The sequence below is a fragment of the Calonectris borealis genome, chromosome 3 (assembly GCF_964195595.1).
Source record: "Calonectris borealis chromosome 3, bCalBor7.hap1.2, whole genome shotgun sequence".
Taxonomy (NCBI): domain Eukaryota; kingdom Metazoa; phylum Chordata; class Aves; order Procellariiformes; family Procellariidae; genus Calonectris; species Calonectris borealis.
The window spans coordinates 10,138,793-10,166,146 of record NC_134314.1 but is presented as its reverse complement, the minus strand read 5'-3'; positions in this window follow the sequence as shown (position 1 = coordinate 10,166,146).

Genomic DNA, 27,354 nt, shown 5'->3' with positions numbered 1-27,354 from the left:
TGGGCAGGGCTAGCTCGATTAACAGACCCCCTGGTGTTGACTAACCAGGTGGCTTTTGCTAAATGTGTATCCCAATGATTGAATGTCCCACCACCCATTGCTCTCAGCGTAGTCTTTAGCAGGCCGTTGTATCGTTCGATTTTCCCGGAGGCTGGTGCATGGTAGGGGATGTGATAGACCCACTCAATGCCGTGCTCTTTGGCCCAGGTGTCTATGAGGGTGTTTCGGAAATGAGTCCCGTTGTCTGACTGAATTCTTTCTGGGGTGCCATGTCGCCATAGCATTTGCTTTTCAAGGCCCAGGATGGTGTTCCGGGCAGTGGCATGGGGCACAGGGTATGTTTCCAGCAATCCGGTGGTTGCTTCCACCATGGTGAGCACATAGCGCTTGCCGTGGCGGGTTTGTGGGAGTGTGATATAATCCATCTACCAGGCCTCCCCATATTTATATTTCAACCATCGTCCTCCATACCAAAGAGGCTTTACTCGCTTGGCTTGTTTGACTGCAGTGCATGTTTCACATTCATGGATAACCTGTGCAATAACGTCCATGGTTAAGTCCACCCCTCAATCACGAGCCCATCTATATGTTGCGTCTCTTCCTTGATGGCCTGAGGTGTCATGGGCCCACCGAGCTATAAATAATTCACCCTTATGTTGCCAGTCCAGATCCACCTAAGCCACTTCGATCTTAGCAGCCTGGTCCACCTGCTGGTTGTTTTGATGTTCTTCAGAGGCCCTATTCTTGGGTACGTGAGCATCTACCTATGTATTTCCCAACCTTTGCAAGAGTGGGTGCATCCTGCTGCCATTAATCACGTCTTCATCTGAGAACCTTTTACAGAGGCTGAAAGTGTCTTTCCAGAATAAATACAAGTAGGAATAAAGCAATAGTTCTTACAGACTCTTCACTGTGCGGAATCTCCTTCCCAAACCCTAAAATGACCCATTAGTGATAAATGTCATGAGTGAATGAAATGGGTGCTTTTCTATTAGGCATCAGACTGAGCAAAGCAGTTTATTTCAGTGCCTCACCCAAGAGGCATAGAAGGACAGAATTCTGTATAACTGATGAATAGACAACCCTTCCTTTAAATAAGTTTCTTGAATTTGTGTTCTGGATGAACCATAAAGATGATATTTATTATTTGTGTACATCAATAGCCACGGTTACTTTCAAATCACTGACCAAGAAATAATCGGTTCTGAAGTCATTTATTTTCTACATTGCCCATTTTAACAAAACTTTAAATTATGTGAAGGTTTGGCTACCAGTGATGGTCTGGGCAGTTGTGGTTTTGGACTCTAGGGAATCCATCTGGTGTTGCTGCTAATTTATTTGTTAATGCTTTACTTTCAACAGGGACTAAATATTTAAAGTTTGTGACCTGCTCTATCTCCAGCAGCTTGAGGCTTTTAATTTTAATATTATTTTTTACACATACTGCAGCAAAAGAAAATGCACTTTTAAATAGTTTTTTTTCCCCCTCTCCTTTTTTCCCCTTTGTGGTTCTCCAAAAGGTTAGGTTTGACAATAGGAATATAGTCACAGATACTCTAGGCAACAAATGAGAAATGTTCTTTTGTGACCTTAATGTTGGCAAGTGATAATAACCAGTGAACCATGAAATACTGCTGCAATATTGTTCATGACTTTTCTGTTTTCTAAGATTAATTTTATGTTCTGAAATGAAGTGACAATCATTTATTATTCTGTTTTACATAGCTTCCACCGGGAAGTAAATTTAAAAAGCTTAATTTTCTAGTCCACTTGCAGCAGTGTTCCTAGTGAAGAATCAGATATATGTTTAAATATTCCTTGTTTAATGTATACAATATAATCCTTTTGTTTAGGCTTAGTCAGAAATGCCTGGTTTAGGATAGAGTCGGCTAATGTTTAAAAGCGGAAATTACTTTTCTCTCCTAGGGGTTAAATAGTTATAGTACTAATTATTAATACACTACGGGTGTGAACTTTGCAAGAATATTTAATTTTGAGCTACTGTTTTCTGAGAACATATTACACTTTCCTAAAGAGACATTTTCCCTTTCCTCCAAACCATGGTCTCTTTAAAATGCAGCAAACAGGAATTTAGCCACCAAAAACTTCTTGCTGCCAGCAATTTCTATTCTACAAGTAGATTAGAATAATATTTTCATCAGAGGAAGCATATATAGTTCTCATATCAAACCTAGTTCACCTTTCCACGTACACCATTATCTTTTCGTCCATAGGTTGTTGGTAAGCAAGCAATTTTAGGGCTTGATAGTGCAAGTCTTACTCATCTTGAGTAGCACTTACCCATATCAGTGCTTCTATTGACTTCAGTAATATTGCTGCTCTGAAGTACATCAGGTGAGTAAAGCCAGGAAAAAGAAAAATCTTTAATTTCAAGGTCAAATGAATGGGGGAAAGTAGATAATATTTTTAAAGTCAATGTGGTTTTGTTTTTTTCTTCAAAACATGTGTGTGGTTATGTATTAGGATATAATTGTTTAACTAATTAAGGGCTTGATTCTCAGAGGAGCTGAATACCAATCATTTTTATTAATGTTAAATTTCTCAGCAACGTATTTCAAGAAGATGAGCACTGGTCAGGGATTGTTTATCTGGAATGGGATCCATTCAGAATGCAATGGGTACCCCTTCTTCTGGAAAACTAAACAGTTTCCAAATCTGGGTGCATAAAATTACATGCTGGATTTTTGTTTGGTCATCTCAGTTAAAGTAGGCTGATTTCAGGAAGGGGTGGATAGATTCACAAGGAAATTTCTGCACTTTCAAACATCAGACCAGAACTAGTAGAATTACTTAAGCACAGGATTAGGTGCCTGGCATCAACAATTGCCAGCAGAATAATGCTGATCTATGTACACTCTGAGTTAGGAGCCAAAGACAAGGGGCTGTGGTGCACCCATACGGAATACTATGCTCCCAGTGTCTCTCACATTGACTAGTATTAACTGGTAGATCAAACAATCGCTAATAATTCTGGAGTCTTAAAATAAACAGATGAAAAAGAAATCCTCTGTGTTAATATTCTGATAAGTAGCCTAAACTCCAAGGTGATGTGCTGTAGCGTGACTCAGTTGGGTTCCAGCTGTTCACACATTGCAGGCTGTTGTTTCCTGGTTTAACGATAATCCCTTTTCTGGAGTGTTCTGATTAGATAATTGTTAAAAGCAAGAGTAAAATGTTAGGTTCACTACTATTAGTTACCAAAGTCTCAGCTGCCAGGAATTAGATACAGTGCTGCTGCCACTAGATGTGCAATAAATAGTGTTTGTGTTAAGAGTCAGAGATTACTTTTGTTTGAGACAGCTCTGCTCATTATAACTCTACTTGAAGCCTTCTTGAAGATTCACAGCAAAGCTCAGGCTAAGACTAAATATAAAGCCAGCATCCTAGTGGGATTTAAAACAAATAGAAGATAAAGGACCCTTCTTTTATCTGCTGAAATGGTCACAACTTGAAGTGGATAATTTACTGAATTGCATTTCATTTCCTTGTAATATAGTACATGACATACAAGCAAGATTAGGTGCTGGGATTCAGAAGCAATGAAACAGAAGTCTGTGGGTGCTCAGTGGATATTTATACGTTGCTTTAAAACATATTTTATCCAAGGAAATTAAAATGAAGGCTATATGCTGTTATTCAGAAAACAGTTTTATGGCATGATCATGGATTGTGCAATCAAGACATGCAGTGGTTATATCTGAACTATTCAATTTTCACTATGTATTTCAGTAAGACAGCCATAAAGGGGGTGTATATAAGAGTGACTAGAAAATGTATTTTCCATATGGAGAATACAGAATTTTGCTCTAAAGTTATGAAAATTGGCATAGATAGAAACACAGTGCACAGGACAGTTTTGGAGGCTGAGAGCTCAGTAAGAAAGAGACACTAATAAAAAAAAAAAGTATTGGTTTATCTATCTACATTTTCCCATTCCTACTAAGATAATGCTGTCCCTTGTTTCTGTATTTTACAACAATTTGTGTTGGCATAAAAGCTCCCAGGTGTTGAGCATAGGGTATGTGCAGAGTGGAACTGATTTCTTCAAGGGAAACTTTCAGGTTAAAGTCAGATGAGAGGTAGTTTTGTCTCAAAGTGTTTAAATATTCAGGTAGGTTCTCAAATGCCTCTAGCTCATTCAAGCTCTGTTTCTGGGCCCCATGTCCATTTCGGAGGTGGGTCTAGCCCTTCAGCTGTTGAACGATTTGGACACTTTGAAACTTTCATCCTACAGTGTTGTATAATAGCCATCCACATCCATTATCCTCTAACTCATACAGATTTCAGCAGGAATTTTGGACATGTACTCACATGTAATAATGATCTTCAGTTGCAGGATATTTATAAAATATGCAGATATCATTTGAGTGCTCATGGATGGCAAATAACAAGATCCTGCATAAGTGTATCAAAGAAATGATAGTACCTTTCTTATTTGAAAATCCATTTCTCTGTTACTGGTTGTAACCAGCTCTGCACTGTACATTCTCTGTATGAAAACTCCCACCCCCAGCAAACAAGAGATGAAAACTAATTGAAGGATTAATTTCCAGCTCCAATTTTAATGTTTCATATAGACTTTTCTGGTATATAAAGAAGTTGTACCTAGACCTGAACAAAAAGTGACGTAAATGTGGAAATTATTGCATTTCCCCAGCTGGAGATCATTTTTTACTTTCTCCTAGGAAGCAAAGAGTTATATTTTGCTGGAAATAAACAGATTTCTCTGAATGGCAAATGGAACTTGTCACAGCAGAGGGCAGAGCTGAAGGTCAGAGCAGAAACTCTGGTTGCTGTGACACATTTTCATGAGCTGGATCATCTCTCTGTGATTGACAAAGCTGACACTTGCAGGAAAGGGACTGAAGGTGAAGGGGCAGCAGATTTCCTCATAGTTCTGGGGAGGGGGGGAAGGTAAAAAAGGGACTGATAGTAAGGCCCTCTAAGCATGAATTTAACATCATAAAAAAATAAATAGCTGGCTAAGTGGCAGAGCCAAGGTTGAGCCCTTAGAGGGGCAGGTAGCGGAACAGATGCTTTCCAATGGACTTTAATCAGCTGCTGCCCTGGTGGCTTTGTCTACCACCTGCTGAGGTTCAGGGCTTTTGTTTTTTAATGGAAATGCAAAGGAATTAAAGAGGTGCATGATATCTGGGAATGAAGGAGAGGAATTTTTGCCATTAAAATAAATATATTAAGAAGGGATCTTGCAGTCAGGTTCACTATAAGATGAAACAATCCAGACTAAAATCTTGCAGCAGAGTGAAATGAACCTCCAGTGTATCTTGAAATCATCAAACACTGACTTGAAAGGTCAGTTTCCTTCTGTTTCTTTGATTTCACAGTGAGACTTTCATTTCTCCTTCTGGTGATACATCTACCTGCCATAAATTTCACTCCATGTTTTCCCCATAGCTTTAGCCCTTTCTATGTTGGGCATAGGAGAATCAGCAGACATCTTCTGTTTCAACATCATTGTTTAGACTTTTTTTGACATGCCAGTTGTATATGCAAGCTGGAGAAATATGATCTAGAATAAACTACTAAATGTTTGATGAGAATTGGTTTGTAAAACCGTAATCAGAGAGCAGGAGTCAGTGTTTCGTTGTCTGCATGAATACATGTAGATACCAAGGTGGGAGAAGGTGTAAGCACAATGAAGGACAGAATTAGAGTTCAAAATTATAACACATGCACACACAAACACACACCCAGCTGCATTTGTTAGGATTCACTTCCAATTCCTCCTTTCCATGATCTCATATGCTGACATTCAACAGTTGCATCCCCTTTTACCACCAGCATTAATTCTAAAATATGTGACCTTACCTATCACTATTACTCTGTCCTACTCCTTCTTTCAGGATGGAGAGCTGCATCTTCTCCCAGGTCTGCCGGTTCCATCATTATCCTATCTAATTACTTCCCACTATGATTTCTACGAACAATCTTAGTTGCTTTCAGCCTTAAATTTTTGTTTCTTTAAGGATATCAAGGAAGAAGAACTATGTCGTGTTGCAGGGGGAGGTGGCTGTTGATTTTTTTCCCCCTGACATCTTTTTCTATAGTCATTATTACTTGGATGACTTTTCCTGCTGTATCTTCAGTTCTGTATGAGTAATTCTCAGGAAGAAGGGAGATTATAGAAGTCTACATTTACAGAGGGTTGGGGGCTGTTTTTGAGATCCATGTGGCTGTAGGGGATAAGGAATGGGAGTGAAAACTGAAATGTTTTTCAACTTCTCTGAGTTCCACACAGTCAGTGGGCTTCAAAGCCTCTCACACAAGTTCAGTTCCTATAGCCGCGTGCAGAGCCTGTTGAACTCAACCTATACATCCTTTTGACTTCAGTGAGGTTTAAATCAGGCCAACGCACTTTTCAGTTTGATTCCTGTCTAGATTATCCTCTAGTTTTTCTTGTTATTCTCAGCTCATTTTTTTGTCCCTGTTATTTATCATTATTTATGAACCCTAAGAAACAGTAATTTCAGCAAAATAAGACTAACTTCTAAAACTGGAAACTAGCTGTCTGGTGCAAATTCAGTTGGGAAATATGCTTCTACTGCTGTTCACCAATCTCAAACTCCTCCTGTAAATCTTAATAAGGTCTCAAATCTGGCAAGGAGGGATACCCTTGGGAGAGCTTTAATGATTTGACAGTACTAAACATGTGCAGAGGACAAACAGGATGCTCTGTCTCCAGACTTGTAAAATGTAAAGCGTTACAGAGTCTTGTCAAGCTACAGACTTTACATACTATAAATATGGATAACAAGGCATTGAAAACAGAGACAGAGAATCTGAAAACTCTTTATTATCAAGGCAAATATTTCTTTGCATCATTAATCCAAAATTTCACAGAATGACACTAGAGCAGGAAATTTACAAGTCAGAGGATTGCAATAAGGGGATGAAAGGTCGGGACTTCGTCCTTATATTAACTTACATTTTGGTTTTGCAGGGACAAGGATCAACTTCTCCACCATGAAAGAGCTCTGGATTTGCTCCTATATCAGAGATTATGTTTCTTTCTCCACTTGTCAATTTACTTTCTCAAACAACATACATAACAATATAAACTGAGTGCTTCCCTGGTGAATCATACCTTTTCATTACTTTTTTTTTTTTTTAATGATTAGATAAGGACCTTGTTTTATCATCATTTAGTCTTTTCGTCAAGATAGACCTATGCATGTTTCTCAGACAGCTTCTCTTTGCAACTCTGCTTCTTCATTGCAATTATGATAGCCATAAAATAGAATTTTCTAAAATTGAAGAACAAACTGATATGCTTCATCCAGCAGAGCTGCAGGCTATTTTTCATGATTGCACATATATTGTGTTGATTATGATGAAGCCAAAAGATTTTTAAATAGGAAAAAAATAAAGGAGGGGGGGGAGGGAGGAAAACAATAGTCTCCTGCCTTCTGCAGCCTGGCAGAAGCTCCAGAAAGAGATTAAAGATGAACATGTCTTATGAAATTGTTATTATTCTGAGTTATACTGAGGTGGGTGAGTATTTTTCCTCTTTTACTGTGCAGTTTCTTTGATATTTTCTTTTTTAAAAAAATGTGATACTATCTTTGTATCACAAAATATGGAATATTTTGATCCATATGACTATTTTTGTATATTCATATTATTTATTATGGAAAATTACTGCATTGTAACTACTGCAACTGTAGCTTATTAAACAGCACCTGCCACTCAGAGCTCCCCTGTATAATGGCTCAGTAAGATAGGAACTTGTACACTGCTGCATATAGGGAGAAACTCAGGTACAAAAGAGGAAAGATGTGTATTGAGCGAACTAGAGGTAGAATAAACAAAAGAACAGAGATCTTATGGCTTTCAAGACAAGGACATTTCTATTTGTTAAAGGGATGGATGCCTTTGTTTGGACTTCATTTCCTTTGGGATTATCATTACAAGAGATTTATGCAGATCCCACAGACAAACAACTGTGTAACTACAGTTCCTTGTGGTCTTTTTGTTGGTAGAGGTTTGTGTCTACAGGTTTGTCCACAACAAGCAAGGTTGATCGCAAGCTACAGCAAGAACTATGCATCCTAATTTCCTGGGGTTCAGAGAAGAACGTTATTATGGAACAGAATTCAGCTACCATGTCTGCCATTCATTCTTTATTCCATCGAATTATTTAATTTCCCCTGCCTCCATTTGTTACAGCTAGCATTTAGCAAAAAATGTTTCCCACTGCCTCTGGCCTTCAAGAGAACTTTATTTGAGGTATCAACTGTGGTTGCTGCAGAAGAAGGACCCAAGGAAGATATTGGGAAGTTTGAATTTTTGGTAAGAGTTTTTAAAATAGATCTCATTTACAAGGAATAACCCCAACATTAATATGACTCAGCTTTTAAAGTGATTCCATTAAACTGTATTAAATTCAACACCTAACATCGTTTTTGAGAATAAAAATATATTAGTTTTAATTAGTTCCCTACCAAAAGTGAAATAAAATAAATAGAAACAAGTCCACTTTTATTATTCCTAGGAGTGTTCACAAATGCACATCAGCTAATCCACTTTCAAGTCACACTTTTAGTTAAGTCAGGTTCATTTTCCTCATTGCCTCTATTTAGACAGGTCTTTGGAAATGGGCTCCAGTTGCAAAGCTCAGGTTAGGATGTGAATGTAAATTAGTGAACTCTAAGCCTGGGTCAGGCCAACATAGCTTTGCCCTGTTAACCTCTTTTACCCTTCAGCAGCAATGCCTTTGACATAATTTTACTGTTATTAAGGCTGCCCCTTTCTGTAACTTTTTGAGCAAAAAGACAATGGGCTTTTCTGAGGTAAAGCCCAGCAGTGGCTAATAGCAAGGCTAGTAGCACTGTTGCTGAGGAAAATAGCAGTGACAGCAAGAAACACAGATAAAATTGTCACTCAGACTCTGACACAGTAAAGATTAGTTTCCAGTGAAAATTACTCCCTCGTGTAAGCCAGCAGCGAGACCATCAGGGGGATCCTGCCACCAACATCCCCCCCATGGAAAGAGAAACCAGGGAGTTTTATTCACCTTTTTTTGGGAAAGTGACGCTGATAATCTGTCTCCACCTCCCAGAGGTTCAAATCTGGTATTTTAAATCCTTATTTTCATGGCACCAGACACTTCCTGCAAATGCACATCACTAGTGGCAGCAGCACCTTGCTCTCTCACAAACACCTTTGCACTTTCTGCTGGGCAAATACGTGCTCTGGGAGTGCCTGTTGCCAGTCTTTAAGCCAAGACACCTCTTTACCTGCCCTCAGGCCCGGCTCAACCTTTGTTGTGCGGCATGTTAAGGACAGGGTTTTCTGAGAGAAGAGACCATCTGGAGCACTCCTAGAAGAAAAAAGTCCTGGGACGTGTGAAAGAGAGGGTCTGAGGCTGATTGTGCAAGGAATTGCATAGGGATGGGCAAGAAATAGCATAAGGATCCATCTTGGCTTGAAAAGGGAAAAAGGTGCATGGTACAAGGGGATTTTGTGTCTCCCATGAGAAATGGAGGGAGGAGCATTGCTGCTGTGGCTCTGAGGAATCTCCAGATTTTTGGTTAAGAAGGGGTTTTGATTTCCATTTCTGATCTGCAAGAATTCAAGTTGAAAAGGGAACAGATGACTTCAGACCAAAGCTGTTCTTTCCAGGGATAATGTGGGCTGAGCTCAGAAACTGAGATCTCCTCCTGTCCTAAATTCTGCTCAACTGCAACCAATTCCTCTGACCAAACGTAGACTTCTCAGACTGTCTGAATTGCACTCTAGCAGTGCCCGTTTGTCCTCATTTAAATATAAATGGGATTTAGGATTACTAGCTCATATGCAGACACAGGCACTGTGGGTGAGATGACTCATGTTGCCTATGATTAACTCTGGAGACTTCACAAGATCTCACCAATTCTCAAACTTGCTCTGAGCGCAAGAATAGCAATGGTGACTCCTGTGTGATCACATATGTGCATAAGGTTACACAAGTATAGGATTATCTACCTGCATGATTGCAGCCCTGTGCTAAAGCTGTGGGTACGTCCACACGGTATATCAATGCGATGTATTACATCATGTGAAGGTACCGCCTTGAGCTCCGCTGGCGCTGCATCCCTTGAGCTCTGTTTGGAGATGGGTACAGGCCAGACCTGTGGTGTCACTGCTATTACTCCTATGGTTTCCTTGCATTAATGTTGCTTTAGACCAGTATTAAATGCTCTTTTGTGATGAGTACCTTTATTTGTCCTGATGTGTCCAGTTCATGGTTGTAAGTCTGAAAAAGGAACGTGGAACTGCGTGAGAATTGAGGTTATTATGAGTGTGAGAAACTTGTAGTACAGTTGAGTCTGAAAATTTTATAATCAGTAATTAGTTCCTGTTCTGATGACCTAGAAGCTGAATCTTTTAAAAATAAATCACAATGATGTAGCTGGTACATTTTGATGCTAATATTAAATGTCATTCTGGCTCAAAATACAAACCACAATAGGATTCTAAAAACCTGTCCAAACATCTTTGTATTACAATAATATACATAACTGCTTTCAGGGAGAGAATGAATGTGGTTTAGTCTCTGGAGCCTACAGCATGGCCTAGTCAAATTGAATGAGATACATAAATAGTACAGATACATAAATGCAAGCATGGATATAGGTACATTACCTGCTTGTTCTCAGGGGTAAGATAGCTGAGTTTTAACATTGATCTTTAATTTTTTTTTTCTCAGGCAACAGTCTAATTACATGCATTTTATTCAGCTCATTGGTGGATTTACTATTAAATTTCTTATTCCTTTCACATAGTCTCAGAATTCCAGCTTATCTCACTATCCATTACATACTGACATGAATACAAGTTTGCTTTTGCTGTAACTGGATTTAGCCCTCTGAATTTCATACTGAGAGTTACAGAAATTATGGGAGCAGAAGCTGTGGACAAAAAGACATAACATTAATACACTGATAAAAAGAAGATGTAAAGCAAAACTAAAAGAAATCTTGAGAGATTTTCTTAGATAAAATGCCATAAACTAGGGTGGAAATTGCATCATAAATTTATTCTATAAGAAAGCCATTAAGAGTTTCTTCTTGAATTGGAAAAATACAAAGAAGTTTCCTGGTATTTTACGCTTTCAGTGGTTGAACCTTGACAGATTTGAAAGCAAGATTTGGGCAGAAGGACCAGATTTTTTTTAATAGGTTTTGAAATTCAGGATGGTCTTGTGCTTTAGTTACTAAATCCTCAGTGCTCTGCGTAGCTTCTGTTCTGGCTCAGTCATATATTTCCTACGCAGAAGTAATTTAATATCTTTCTGCTTCTGTTTTTCATTTGTAGGACAGAGACAAAACTTCTTATTTCTCACCTCCTTTTTAAGTTTCATTTATTTACGTTATAAACTCTTCAAGCAAGATGTATCTTTGGCTATCAATTTTATAATGCACAACATCTACCTAGACATGTTTCCACAATAATAAAAATAGTCATAAAAATGAAACTTCCATAATTTGAGATTTTTCTCAAGCAGCAGTTTAGAGAATGTCATGATTTAATCTGTGTGTGTGTGATGTTAACGTAAAGATTTAACCATTGTGTGAAGTGCTTGTGTATGAGTAAGGTATATGTGCATGTATCTATTAAAATAAGATGTCTGAGTATGTATGTGCAAGTTTCCAGCCCTTATAGAGAAAACCTGAAAAGATGGTTTCTGTTTCCCCCAAAGACTCAAAAATCAGCACGAATTTGAACTAATTCCCCAAATTTAATTTTCCAGGTCTCAAATTTAGAGCACATCCCATTTTCTGAGCCCCCTGTATCAGTTCAGTGTACAACCTCTCTTAATTCACATCTGGCAGCCAAACCTATCTTCTTTTTCTTACCTAACTCAGGGTGGAAGACTAAAATACACAGAGAAAGCATAATGAATAGGATTTCTTTGCATTTATCTCTCTAGAAAGATTTATAGCTCAGTACTGTTCCTCTCAGAGAACAGCTGAATTTGCCTTTTCCTAGACCATACATACTTATTTTGCACTTATTGGAGTGTTTTCCACAGGGAAATTAAATGATGGTTTTCATGGCAATAGTTTTGTGAAGATTTATACATATACGTGTGTATATATATATATATGCAATTGATGTAAAACAAAATCTAACAGCTTTTCATGTTAACTGTGATATTAAACAGATGCAGGCATTAAGCTGGTTACTGTTTGGTGGTTTAACTTTGATCCATGAGTATAAACTTATGACAGTAGCTGGTACCTCTTCCTGACTCACTGATTTAACATCTCAGGAAATGCTTGTTTATGAAACTGTGTTCTTAGCTACCTGGAAGTGATGATAACTTGGAATAAGACATCACAGGGGACATTCTTTCCTGTGTGTTGAAAAGCACTATGTAAAACAAATAATTTAGTTGAAATATAGGAGAAGTTAAGGATAAACAATGACTTTTTAAAATGAAAGGTCTGCAACACGCTTTCTTGCTCTCGTTTAGCTTAGCAGAGTGTGTGTCATGAAGGACCGTGCAGATATGAAAGAGTGACAGTGAAATCCCAGGTTAGGAGTAGTGAAGGTAAGGGTGGTTTGCAACCGGTAGTTCTCATATCCAGGCTCTAATCCTTGGGGAAAAAAAATTGCCCATATGTATTTTCTACCAAAACAGAACACCATTTCAGATGATGGCCTCTATTCTTTCTCAAATTACTTTTCTTAGGACAGGTCCACCTGTTTAAACAGATTTCAATTGCCCATGAAGAATTTCCTAAGCCTTAACTCGATACCTTAATCAAAATATTAATTTTTAGCACTTCTCCAAAGGGTTAATGGCTCTTCCACTCTGGCTTTAGAAGTGCTGATGTCTCTTTGACAAGACAAAAATGATTCATTTCATGACCAGGAACTGAAAGCCTTTACCGAATGTGAATGCAAATTTTAAGTAGGGAGTTAGTATTCAACTACTAAGAAATCATTTACCTATTGTGAGTGAAGGACTCTATAAGGAGTCGTAGGGCATAGTTCAAACCTTGGTGCATAACCTCTTATGCACTGAAAATATATGTTTCATACAAATAGACACTCTGAGAACCCATCTTTAAACACTTAATATGAGAACAATACCTGAACCTCAGTCTTGATGGAGAACAGGCACAATGAGATCCAATTAACTTTGGGGTGATGGTAGTTTTGGCTTGCTGGGATTGAGGGACAGTGTGATAACAATACAGGAATAAAATCCCTGTGAATGGCTCTCAGGGGAGCTTTTGGCTTATCATCATTTTAAGGATTTGAGCAGAGAGAAAAGAAAAATACATAGTGCTAACCATGGCCATTATTCAGTACCACTATCAGCATAGGAATTCCCTTTCATTCATTTTGAAGCAGTTCTCATTCTTCTTTAAAACTGGTTTCACATAAGAGAGAAGGAGATCCAGGGTTTGATCTCTAGAAAGATGTGCACATAATTTCAGGAATAAAAAGGGCATCCATTTGAGCACTTTATACAGACATGTCCATGTGGTTGAGTTGTCAGTGTGGTTAACTGCATCTGGAATTACAAGAAGCCTGTGCCCAGCCGCCCTACACGTACATGTAGATCATGTATATTTGTGTACAACCATAAAAGAAGTGTAGAATGTACATTTATAATGACTGCGAGTGTATATTTATAATACCTGTGTGGGTGATTCAGAGTTTTTGCTCCTGTCTCACCTTTAGGCCTTTTTAGTTGTATTAGCAATAAGATTTGTGTCCTAACTCACTTGCATCTATGTAGGAAACACAAACAGTCTTTCCAATAAGGGGCAAACACTAGCTTGTGTATAAAGCTACCCGATAAACTGTCCTCTTGTCATCAGCCTTCATTTTTTTGGCCTTTTTTTCTGTCATAGTAATTTGATCTTTCAAATTAGATTAAGCATTCTTTAAACAGAGTTAATGTTGTTTATTTCCAGATTTGTCCAGTTCTTGTATAATAGGCCTTTATTGCAAAATTAAGGCTTAACTTGAATGACAGAGGCTTTTACCTATCAAAGTTTCTCAGAAAACTTACATCAACACTGTGATCACTTGCTTAGGTTACGGATTTTCTCTCTGAAATTATACAACTGTATACTAGTCCATTTCAATAACTCAGATGTGCGAGCACTAGGTTGTGAAGCAGACAATCAAGATCTCATAGAGGCAAAAATGAGAATCCCTAACAGTGTTTCTGAGGTGTTAAAAAGGGATTTTCGTTGATGGCATACATGTCGTTCCACAGATAAAGTGTTGATATCTCTTCACTTGTACTTAAAGTTTGTAGATTTTAATCCCCTTGCCAATTCTTGTCTTCAAGCCATGCTTTGTTGTAAATTCACCTGAAAAAGAACAAATTTGCAGTCCTAACCATGTATCATCGCACTCAAAGATTTGCATGTATTGAACTTCTATGCACAAGTATCCAAAGATGTGTGCCAGCCCAGTAACTGTATGCAAAATTGTGAGCCTACAGTCTCTTTTTGTTACTGCAAAATGGATTCTGGAACATAAATAAGTAGGAACCAGGGATTATTTTTTTTAATAGAAGTGAAAAAATTAGTCAGAAATGAAGGACAACAGAAACAGAATACGATTTTTGCCTGAGGTCCTGTTTATTTCAGGGAGCTGAAGTGATCCTTGTCAAGTGGTTCATTTTGTTGGTCGTTATAATTAATTTAAAACCTACTAGAAGGTTCAAGTAATCCACTTTGCAAGCTAAGTTATCTAATGTTTATGTATATTTTTGTATCATTACTAGATATCCTCAAGTTTTTCCCAAAGTCTTCTCTAGACAGCTAAATATATGTGTTACTGATAGAAGTTTCAGTGGTTCTTTCACATAGATCACTCAACAGCATTGGGCCAAACTTGGAAGTTCAGAGATCTCATTGATAACTTTTTTCTGTATGTCAAATTGATCCTTTCTCCATTGAGTTGGTTTTCTGTGGCCTTGCTTTTTTCTAAAAACACTGCACATTCCAGCTGCTTGGAGTGAAATCCCGGTCCCAGTGGAGTCAATTTTTGTCTTTTTAACAGCCTATTGTAAGAGACTGTATCAAAGGTTTCCAGGAGGTTCCAATAAACTATTTTAACTGGCTCTTCCTTGCTGACTCTTTTGTTAATGCAATAATTCTAGGGCAAGACTTGCTTTTCTCCAAAACTGTATTGCTTAATCCCTGCTAACTGCTGTTCATGTGTGCAGTTTGGTTACTCTGTCTTTAATTAGTATTTCAGCTATTTTACCAGGTACTGAGGAAAATCTATTCTGACTGCTATTGCTAGAATCTATTCCTTTTTTGATCAGTACATCATCTACTACTTCCCAGTCTTCTGCAATATACCTGTTTTTAATGAGCAACTGCTTGTGGTTAGTGTCTCAAAAGACAATGCTTTGTGTTTATTTCAGCTATTTCCTACCCCCTGGAGAGACTTAATCTTCACTTACATCTAAATGAAGATAAATGTGACTGATTAAGTTGACAATTAGTGTTGTTTATGGAAATTATTTTTCAAGTGTTTGCAGTTCCTAGCCCAGATTCAGGTTCTGCTTTGGGATGTCAAAGGTCTCTGGAAAAACAGTGTGGTCTAACGTCTAAGGTCAGGCTCAGACCTGGAGTGGACTCTATTACTAGCTCTGATAAGGACTTAGTGTACTTGGCAAGTCACTTTATCTCACCGTGTCTCCATTCCCTTACAGGTAGCATCATAGTCACCTTATTTACCAATGAGCTGTCAAACCCTCTGGTTAGAAAGGTTAGCATGAGACCTCTGTTTCTCCCTTCTGAATAGCTTGTCTGTGCTCAGAGCTGATGTTCCTGCAGTAGGGGAGAGTTTAAACTGCAGTGCATCTTATTTAGGGTGGTATTTTGAGTTGGGTCCAACCCTAACCTAGCCTTTCACATTGGTGTAAACATGGAGTCACTACTTTCTAGACAGTGGACATGAACAGGGTTTTCAGTTATATAATTCTTATGAGAATTTTCCTCTCAACACCATTTCTGGAGATTGTTAACATATTAATTCTGTTTCAGTTTTCTGCATGAAGCATTTCCTTTTTTACACAAAGCGAGTCCTCTAGGTCACATAAACACCTAATTGATAGAAACAAGGACCTCCCCTTGTGATAATGAAGAAATCATCGACACATTCAAATTCATATTTTCTTCTCAATCTTTGTACAAGATGAAAACAACAAAGCTAATTACTTTGGCTGTGAGAATTTTTTCAGGCAGTCAGAGGGGGAAGTGCCAGTGAATTTTAGTTATAAAGGTTAGAAGACAAATGAACAACAATAAAGTAAATTTAGAAAGAGCTTTAAAGACAAAGTGCTAGCCTTACTGAATCTGCTTTTACTGCTTACTACCTAACATTTTATATACTCTAGAGTGAAGATTTAACTGGAGTGTTAAAAACCTATATAAATACTCCCCCAAACTCTCCTTTTTATATAAAGCACCTTCCCATGCTTATAGCATAGACAGGATTTTGCATGCATACCTTCTATTCAAGGTTTGCTAAAGATTTGCTTGTATTTTATTTAAATGTTGAGTATGTTTGTTCCAGCCTTTTCCCCTGTGAGTCTAATGATTTTTATTTTCTCAGTACAATGCATACAATAGTGCCTTGGCCTAATGAAACCAGCAGAGAGTTGAGCTACTGAAATATCTGTATTCTAGCTCTAACTGTAGCATGCTTGGGAAGGTCATTTTTGTAATGTAATTCTGGATCACCAGATGGCACTCTCGCAGACAGTATATCAAGTCAGAACCCCTATTTGTAAAAAGGGAAAAGAATATATAACTCTCTTTACACTTCTGCTTTTTGTAATCTCACCAGGTCACACCATTCTGTTGCCATCTTTTTGATACTGTCTCACAAGTTTATTTTCCAGCTCCTGGTCCTGCTCTCTGTTGAAATCCAGTATGTGTTTTACATATTTGTCTGAGTCTATGACTTTCACATCTCTTAACTCTCTTTCAATTACCTGAAACTTAGCATTGTCCAAATTAAATGGAAAGCTCTTTTTACTCCTTTGTTTTGCCTCAGAACACCATCATGCTTTCTCCGTCTCAAGTTTCATAAGGGTGTTAAAATTGGGTGTTTTTCCTTTCTTTACCTCCTCATTCCTGGTTGTTCCTGGTTCCTCTATGGACCAATACTGGACCAAAGCACACATCAGGCTGAGTTTTGAGTAACACAACCTCTCCACTGACTTCTCTAAAGCAGAATTGAGTGCAGAACTGAGTGCAGCGTGGTGCGATGGGGCGATGGCAGAAGGACAGTCATGTCAGATCTGTGCTAAGGCACAGCTTGGAACTGCACTTTCTTGTTTAGCAGGAACAATACATCTAGCAATAGCCAGCTAGAGGTACTGTCTGTAGCAATATACCTGTCTGTACTGGGCCTGTCTGGGACGGAGTTAATTTTCTTCATAGCAGCCCATGTAGTGCTGTGCTTTGGATATGTGACTAAAAGAGTGTTGGTAACATACCAGTGTTTTGGCTATTGCTGAGCAATGCTTGCTCAGCGTCGAGGCTTTCTCTTTTTCCTGCTCTGTCTGTGATAAAACAGAGATGTTTTCGTTACTGCTGAGCAGTGCTTACACAGAGTCAAGGCCTTTTCTGCTTCTCACCCCACCCCACCAGCGAGTAGGCTGGGGGTACACAAGAAGCTGGGAGGGGACACAGCCAGGACAGTTGATCCCAACTGACCAAAGGGGAATTCTGTGCCATATAATGTCATGCTCAGCAATCTAAATGGAGGGAAGGGAGTTTTGGGAGAGGTAGCCATTGCTCAGAGACATTGGCTGGACATTGGTCTATTTGTAGGAGATGGTGAGTGATTGCCTTTGCATCACTTTTTTCTCCCTTTTTGCTTCACTTATTAACCTACTTTTATCTCATCCCACAAGTGTTATTGCTTTTGCTCTTCCTATTCTCTGCCCAGTCCCACTGGGTTGAGGAATGAATGAGTGGCTTGTGGTGCTTAGCTGTTGGCTGGGGTTAACCCACCACACTGATACACCTGTAGCTAGGTGATGAGCACTGGGATCAGGCCGGGGGGGGTGGGAGAAGGCATTGTCATGCACGTGAGCACATAACCACAAATGATTGAAGGATTGGTCTAGTTTTAGAGGAGCAAATCTCATCTCCATGACCTCAGTCCTGTCAGGTCTGTACCTCTCATATCCTTTTGCTGGATTATATAAAATGCAGTCCTTATGTTCTCATTCTGATCATTCGTTCTGCATATTCTGGGTGCATTGCTCTCACTCTCCCCACACCGTTACGGTGACATCTTTCTTGATGCCCATATTTCCCCACAAATATCCCTGTTCCGTTCTTCCATACTGTCCTCCATTTGTGGAGCAGGCTTTACTTGGTCACTTCTTTCCTCCCTGTCAAACAGTCTGTCAGTCCTCATCTATGTTTTGACAGGTCCTCTCTGCAGTGATAAATTTCCCCCATTAGGAGTTACTGCAGAGCCTGCAATTCCACATAATAGTATGCAAACAACACGTCACCTTATACAGTGTTCTTTGAGCCATTTCCCCTTCAATGGCCGTTTCCTTACATTTTCAGAGCAATGCATGTAATTTAGTCTGTGTGACTCTACCAGCTGTGAAGAGCGAAATCCACATGTAAATCTTTGAAAATTTGGGGGTGCCTTGCCCCCCCAAATCTCTAATCAGCTCAATAAATCTGACTATGCATCTTTCAAATAAATAATGATGGGTTTTGCCTGAAGCTTTTACTGTTTTCAATCTGTATCTATCAGCTGAAATTTTACGTGCACTGAACAATTGTTATTCTGTTGTTAGGAATTCTGTTATTGCTGGCTGCAATAACATTCATTTGAATGATATGGATGTAAAAGATTCTTTGTTTCTCACACCGAGCAGTTAAGTTGTAAGACAGCATTAGTTAAAAACCAGTGTCATTATTATGAGAAGTTGTATATCTGATTTTTTTCTTATTCTCATTCTAAACAGATTCTGAAAACATTGTAGGTCTAAGTTAAAGTAACATTTCCAAAACTGATGAGACTATGGAAAAGAACTTCACTATCCTCACCTAAAAGTTATATTTTCTACAAAAAATATTAGAAGTTGGCTAAGTTGGAAAATTACTTAAAATCATGATTTTTCCCATTTTTTCAAAGTACCAAGTTTGAGTTAATTCAGATTAAGCTGCTCCACCTGTAACTGCTGTATATATCAAGAGCTGAGATGTGTGAAATAATCTGCAAGGGTCTGAAGACATCTGTACTTAGACATGCCTATCAGCTCATGTGCAGAATCACTATTAATGTTACATTCACACACAAGAGCATCTACCTTCCTGGTATTATTACCAAAGCACGTTACCAACAAAACTGATGTTACTGGCATGGCAAAGACATATGTTTTACAGTCTTGTCATGTTTAGTAAGTGAAACAGAATTCATCCTTTGTCAGCTTAGAGCTTGACCCCAAAACACCATAAGTTCCTAAACTTTTCAGTACTGCACATATTTGTGGGTATGGGGGTGGGAGGAGAATGCCATTACCTTGAAGAACAAAGTGAAAGTAAGAGTGAAAGGGTCAGGAGGGTGGCATGTATAACCGTCACTGAGGAACTGGCTTGAAATACAGACGGTTATAGTTTTGTACCCAGATCTGGTAATCCTGGGAACGATTTGGGCCTTTGATTGTCTGTCTCATCCAACTGGCATTATAAATTTTTTTAAAGAAAAGATGCCTCTTGCTAGGGGTATTGTCAGGCTCTAGAGCAACAGAGAACGGTTACTAGCAGAGCACAAAGAATTCCTGATGAGATGCATAACCAGTGACAGTCATGGCTGGGGCCTTTATGTGTTATGAAAATGATAAATGTTATTATAAAAGGTGAAGTCAATGAGAATCGTTGTATTTACAGGGAGCTCTGAGTCACACCTGTATATAGCAAATCTGCAAAGCAACTTACTGCTGCTGCGGGTAGGGGGAAGCAGGCACTAAATCAGCGACACAGCACTGTTCTGTAGTGCATTATATTGTTGGAAGCATGACACTTATATAAAATGTAAACCTTGTGCCTGGAGACCCATTATTAATAAAGACCAACAGTCGTTTTTTGAGGTATCAGAGGCATTGACTCTTAACAGTCTGGGTAAAATACAAACTGGCAAATACTTATCAGAGACATGCAAAGCATTTCTAATGAAATGCAAAGCTGGTAGCAATTCAAGTTTTTGGGTATTTTATTACAGACATCAATATAAGCTTATCTGAGCGGAGTAAGTGCACACATACTTTCAAGGAAAATTAGATGTTGTATCCCAAGAAGGTGGAAGAAACGTCGAGTCTCTCTGCCTTGCTGAGTGAAAGTGATCACATTTTATAGCTAAGTTTTTCATGTTGAAAGGACGTGAAAATTCATGTTCATATAGACATTTGGATTGGAAGGATGTAATTTCCTTGAAATGCTTAAAAATAAAAAGATGCAAATTTGGACAAGATAGAGAAGGTATTGGGGAAAAGTATAATTTAAAAATAGGAGAATATACCTTTTGACATTTAATTAGATTTCACACAACTCTAGAAGGTACAATATTCTTCATGTAACTTCCTGCAACATATTACAAATTCTCTAAATCTTTCCATTCTTTCTGGGAAAACTATCTATTGTGGCAACTAGAATGGATTTAGATGTCCAGATAAGCTATAATCTAGGACTGCCTATCCTCAAAAGCAGAAAACCTAGCAACACCTCCATTTTAGGACATTAATTTCTCCCAGCAGCCTAAGCACAGTCACCAGAAATAAACCGAATAACAGGTAGATATTTAGATGATACTTAAAAGCTGCCAGTGGTCAGGAACTGAGGACTGAAATTCCCAAGAAAGATCATACCAGACCTGAACAGCACAGAGCCTGTCTTTTCTGCACAGATCAGAGTAACTTTAGTCAGACAAGAGAACACACAATTGACGCTCACATCAGCCTGAGTAGATACAGACCCACAGCTTACATTTTCCAGGAGACAATCCTAGCCTCAGTAGATAAGACTCTCACACCGCATTAAATGCAAGATTTCTGGAATCAGGGAAACCATAAACGAGGAGGACCCTAACTATGTAATCCACTGAGATGACAAACCACCAGAGGTTTGTTCCCAGTAGGAAAAAATCTTTCCACTTTATTTCAGTTCCTTCCTCTATGACAAATATTACCCAGTCTTTCTCTGACCTTCATCACAGATGTAATTTGTTAGCATTTATAGCAACGCAGATGGGTCTGCCAGTCTTTCATAGAAACTTTGTCATTCTGCATTTTGCAAGGGCTGAAAGGCTTTTGGAAATTAGAAATGTCACCTACAATGTCAAGCTGAGTTAAATGTCCTTTCTTGTTCATTCTCACTTGCCCACTTAGCCTTAGAGCTTTTCCTATCTGCTGTCCTTCTGCAGGTGCAGTGGTGCTCATGTTGACAGGGAGAAGTGACAAGATACATAGGCGAGGAGGCCAATGAGGTTCTGAAGGCAAACAGAAGATCAGCATTTGAACAGACAGCAGCAAAAGCTTTGAAATAATCTGGTTCACTGAAAGGTTTCAAGGGAGGAAAATCTATGTGTGCAGGGAATACGTTGAAATGGCTGTGGTGCCGACAGTCTGAATAGCCTACGGAAGGAAATGAAATTTATGAGTCATTGAACATCCCAGGTGAGTTCTGGTGATTTGCTGAACAACACAGCTGTTCCACATCTGGGTGCTTTAGGCACAGTACTCCCACTCAGTGCTAGCTCTGTGCATTGTTATCTAGTATCTCCCTGATACTTCTTAAGGTTAACAAATTCATAACCAGTGATATGGTTGCGAATGCAACTGCAGACCTCAGGGGGTGAATGAGATCAGGATTCCAGAAATGAATTGGTAAGAGAGTTAGTGATAAATCTAAATGAAGGCAGGCAGACAAAGAAGCATTTTTATTTGCATTTTATTGATGAAATATTGAGATAAGAGAATAAGCCTAGATTTATACTGTTTTTTAAGCACTTGCAAGTCCACATTTTAACCTGTTTTTGAATCTTTCTGAAGATAAATCTGTAATCGTGACTGCACAACAAGCAAACTCTACAGCAAAGGAAGATAAAGAGCTTGGCCCTGCATTATCCATCAGGGCAAGTCAAAAGATGACCCTTTCTCTCGTGTATGAAAGTATGTCGAAACTACTTCTGTTGCCATTGTATGCTATAGTTTCTGAAGAGGTTAGAAATCACTCCAAATGGATTGTCACTCTAGAGTGTTTTATTGTGTCTGGTCTCAGTGAAGAACCAGAAACATATACATAAATTCCACTGAACAGCTAGACTGTTTAGATATTCATATAATATACATTTTTAATGTATAGACAAATTTACTGAATTTAAGGTTCAGTGAAAGATACATTCTTCGCTGGGAAATGTTGAATAGCCACCAAAGAGAGGGGTGGGGACTTTTACACCTCCTTGAAAAAAGAGCTGTTTACCAGCCAAATGCAAGAGATGGCATCTAGTGTAACAAAAAGCCATTTACTCACCTACTAAAGGGAAACACCATTTTCTCTAAATAAGATGATGGCCAGTCAGTCTCCTATTCAGAAAAAAAAGAAAAATAAAGGCATTTTTGGGGAAAAAAGTGAAACCATTTTGCCCTTCATGTGTCCCTTCCAGATTTGGCACAGAGCCTACAGAAGGCTGTTGTCTTCTGGGCCAACAGCTGGACATAAGGGAGGAAAGCCACAGGGCACAAAATGACAAATCTGTCTGTGTTTTGAGAATGGAATTCCTCCCCTCATATGTCCCCCATGTAAATGCCTGCCCCTGGATTTAACCAAAGATCCCTAGATGTGAATGGAGATAAGTACGTCCATCTAAGCTCCGAATTATCATGCTAAGACAAGATGAATTTCACTTTAGAAGTGCAACTCTCTCCTGACATTTTAAAGAAAGCTTCAGGTGATTAGTTTAGATATAGATATAGCAATGGGATCAGCTCACAAGTTTAGACAAATTTAGACAAATTTAGGAAAATGTGTGCAGACACATAGGTCAACACTGAAACACAGGTGTCTATCAGTAGGTGATTGCAGGCATGCAAGGGTCCAAAGCTCCAATTATAGTCAATAGAAGTCTAATCAGTACAGCCACTGGAGCTTGGAGGCCAGTTCAGTTCACCCTAAAGTAGATATGAATTCCGCTGCTCACATGATAGTGCCTGTTGCAGCCTGAGCTGGTATGTTCCACTTTGCAGCAGCTGATTTATCTTATGCAGCTCCTGTGTGGTATTTGTCAACGGCATAAGGATGTTTCAGACACCACAGGTCATCTTAAATAGCAACTAGGTGTCAATTTTATGCAACTGAGTTGTGCCCCCAGTGGCTGGCAGGCTGAAATCTATTGAGTAGTTCTCCATAAACCACAAGAGGAGGTGAGGCCCCAAGTACACTTCTAGGCACCTTCATTTAGATGTCCTTAACCCCGAAATGAATCCTTGCTCTACTCTTGCTCAGTGTGGTGGTGCATTTCCCCCGCTTCCCCTGGGCCACTCTATGATCTCAGGAACTCCTGTCAGGCCTTAGTCATTGTGTAACGAGTTGGGCGGCTGAGTGTCACTTGACTATACTGGGCACTCTTGTATAGCTAAGGTGGGGAGCAACACTGATCGTACCAGGAACACCGGCTACCTGATCAAGATAGGGAACAACAGCCGGGGATAATTTGTCATCTCTGACAGCCCTGAAACATTCCCTACCTGGATCATAGCTCCAGTGGAACAATACCATGGTTACCGTGGAACAATACCATAATTACTACCCCGGATCACCCCAGATAGTGGTCAGGATGGAAATTTACTGATGGCTAAAGCCAATCATCTTGCAAACATACAAACAGTGGTCCCAAGCAAGACCCTTTGAGTTCTCCTGGACTGCAGCGGGCTGCACCCAGAGTCTCCCTCTGAGTGGAACGCCTCTCAGAGTTCGTAAACTCTCGAGTTTGTGATATTCCGAGGACTGTGAGAACCTGGGCTGAAACACTCGTCGGCCAAGACACTCTTCTGGGCTCAACCCTTCACCCGTTGAGAAATGCCAAGACATTTAATGTATTTCATAGATTTGAGGGGAATTTTTAACAGGTATATCTTTATAAATTTATCTAGCTTTAGGCCTTTACAAATTTATCTAGCCTTGGGCCCTTATGTGTGAATTGATCTAGATCTTTTGTGTGTGTGTGTTTGTGTGTATTGATTTAGATAACCAGTAATAAACATAATCGGTAATCAAGTCACTTTAGTAGATGTAGTAAACTTGATTACCTCACTTTGTAACTGCTAAATTAGTCAATGATTAAGTTCTGATAAAATCTTATAATCTACCTTAAGATTGTGAATGAACTTTAAATTGCTGCTAAACACATATAATCCTTTAGGCATAAACCATTGCCCAGGTCTGAGACCAGAGGTAGATCCAGCCGCACCTAGACTCCTCTCTGAGAAGGAGTTTAGAGAGCAAGGGGGTCTACTCTGAACCTCGTGACTCAATGGGAGGCCCTCCTTATCCCTTTTGTATTAGACACAAACCGTTGTCCGAGTCTGAGACTAAGACTAGATCCAGCCAGGTCTTCTCTGAACCTTGTGACTCAACGGGAGGGTCTTCCTTACCCTTTTTGTCCTCAGTCTTTCCATAAATCATTCCAACACAATTCAGACATGATTTTCCCTTATTACTACTGTAATAAGTAGTAGACTGAACCTTGCCATCGAATTCTGTTAAGTCGTGCTTTTATAAATTTCTATTAAAATCACCTTTTGCTGATACCTTTGACGGTGATTCTTTAAGCGGCCTCAAAACCACTCATTCATGACACTCAGTGAATTCCATCATGGGAACTTGTCCCAAGAATTTTGCCCTAAAGTATTGCCCTTGGTTTCACAAAAAGCAGTCTGGAAGTCTTGAAATGCTTCAGTAGAGCTGAAAACCCATAAGACTCCATGAATTCCAGCTTTAGGGCTGTGAGCTTCAGAGCCAGGAAGGGCTCTGTGGCGGTGCAGGTAAATCCTCATTACTGGACATGGCGACCTAGACCTCAGGCTGAGGAGTACTCATTTAAATAGGATTTTGTACTTCGAGAAGGTGAGCAGGCAGAGTCGAAAAAGATGGGAAAATGCTCATAAAAGTTACAGTGGCATTAAGGCAGGGAACTGGGCGAGAAAACATTTGCTTCAGTGGTTCCTCTTAAGAGTGAAGGTGCTGGCACATATAGAACTTTATTTGATTAAAGAGACTTTCCCAGTGGCAGTGCCCTGACTGTTCTGTAACAAGCCTGTGTGCCCTAGGACTGCACAGTGGCAGTACTGGGACCCCAAAAAACAGAACTGTCAGAAAAACCACCTGCTATTCATTAAAAACCCCTGAATCCATGAAGTTTTGGGGTGACATTCTCTATACGATTTGGTATTTTTCTGTTCTTTCTCAGGAAAAAAAAAATCCCATTATCTTTAGTTTTCAGTGGGGAGAGAGACATTCTCTTAATCACAAAGCTTTCCCTTTATCTTAGAAGGAAAGTGTTAGGAAAGCTACTTTGCTACTGCTGCTTCATCTGTATCTGCCCTACCTTCTGTACTGTACATTCTAGCTCTAAATTTCCTTAGAAATATATACATACATAAGTAATACTGAAAAAGACAGCAACATGACTGAAAGCTGGAGCACAGACAAGACAATTGGTTTCACTGTATCTTTGTCTGCTAAGATGCATTAATCTTGCAAAAGCAAAATGTTATTAATGGTAATTTGAAAGAAAGAAGTAGGTTACTTTCAAACTGATTTATTTCTCTGGGCATCATCATTGTATGCTAGTGCATTTACAGCTTCAGTTCAAGGACAATAATGTATGCAATTGCTAGCAAGCCAGGTAGCCAGCCATACTTTCAGGCTTGATAGACAAATGTCCGTTTAGCATGACTTCTATTTTCAAAATAATTTCTTTGTATTTTCAACATCTGTTGACAGAACCCTAAATATAGGAATTATGCTAAATCTTTGCTCTGACTGCTACGCTTTTGTGATATGATCTATTGCAGAAATATCAAGTTGAAATTGGATCAGGAAAGCAGACTTGCAATTGTGAGCTATCAAAATGATGTCGTGTTGTTACACAGTATAGTTTCAGAAAATATAGTGGCAAAAAAGATTGCTGTGGCTATTTTTAAGTTGTGAGAATATAAAAGTAGAGGCTTGCAAGGCTCCTTTTTCCAATATTGCAATTTGAGATTTTATGTTGACCAAGGAAAATATATTTAATGGGGATGAAAAAAAGTATTTTTTATGAGAATAACTTATAAGAATGGTTACGTAAACTAGAATGTCGATACTTGGAGTTATTTTTCTTCTGAGGCAAAGATCCTGAAAGGGACAGTGCATACTTGGCCAATATTCAACACAGTAATGGAGCCATTAGAGTAAATCACTACATTTGCTTCACCAAATACCCATGTAAATGATTGTGTTAATGTCTAGTCTATCAGCTTAATAATATTCATTATGAAACTGTGTGTTTCAGCTCCAACACAGATAAAAGGAGGCCTGGTGAAGGAGATTTTGTGGAGCTCCACGCCAGCAGATCCCATAGCAGGATTGATACATGTAAATGAGAGGATCGGATTGTCACTGGAGGCAGAGATTGGCCAGTATTTTGTGTTTCTGAAAGCAGGATTGACTAGATCAAAGCCACTATTTGTTTACCTGTACATGGATCTACTTTATTTTCCAATGGTGCAAGCATATATTCACAGAGAGGGCTCACAAAGAGCTATTTCAATCTGTTCTGACATCTTTACTTTGTGCTTAAAAGAAGAATGCTATGTTCTATGTACATGAAAATTCAGTTTAAATATAGCTAAAACTATAACGAAAATCATCAAAGAAATGTAAAGTTGCCCACAGAGTCACTCTTATGATAAAAATCATACTAAATTTTAGTCAGGACCTGCATTGCTAATAAACCAGAATGTCATTTCACAGTAGAGTAAGTAAAATGGAACAGTTTTTAATTCAATTTACATTTGAGAGAACATGTGTTAGATCTTAAAACTTGGCCCATTCCCACTCAAAATGCTCACCAGTCTGTTGTAAATTTTCTCAACACCATATTCCCTGTTTTTCTTTGTGTAACTACAGGGTCTGGATAAAGTCTAGTCAGGATTTTCCAGTTCTCAATCTATCCAAATCTTCCTCCGGGAAGCAGAGGCTCCAAGGAAGCTTTCCACAGATCAGCCTTTGGGCTGTGAAAATGCACCCTCACCCCACATGCTCACTCTCC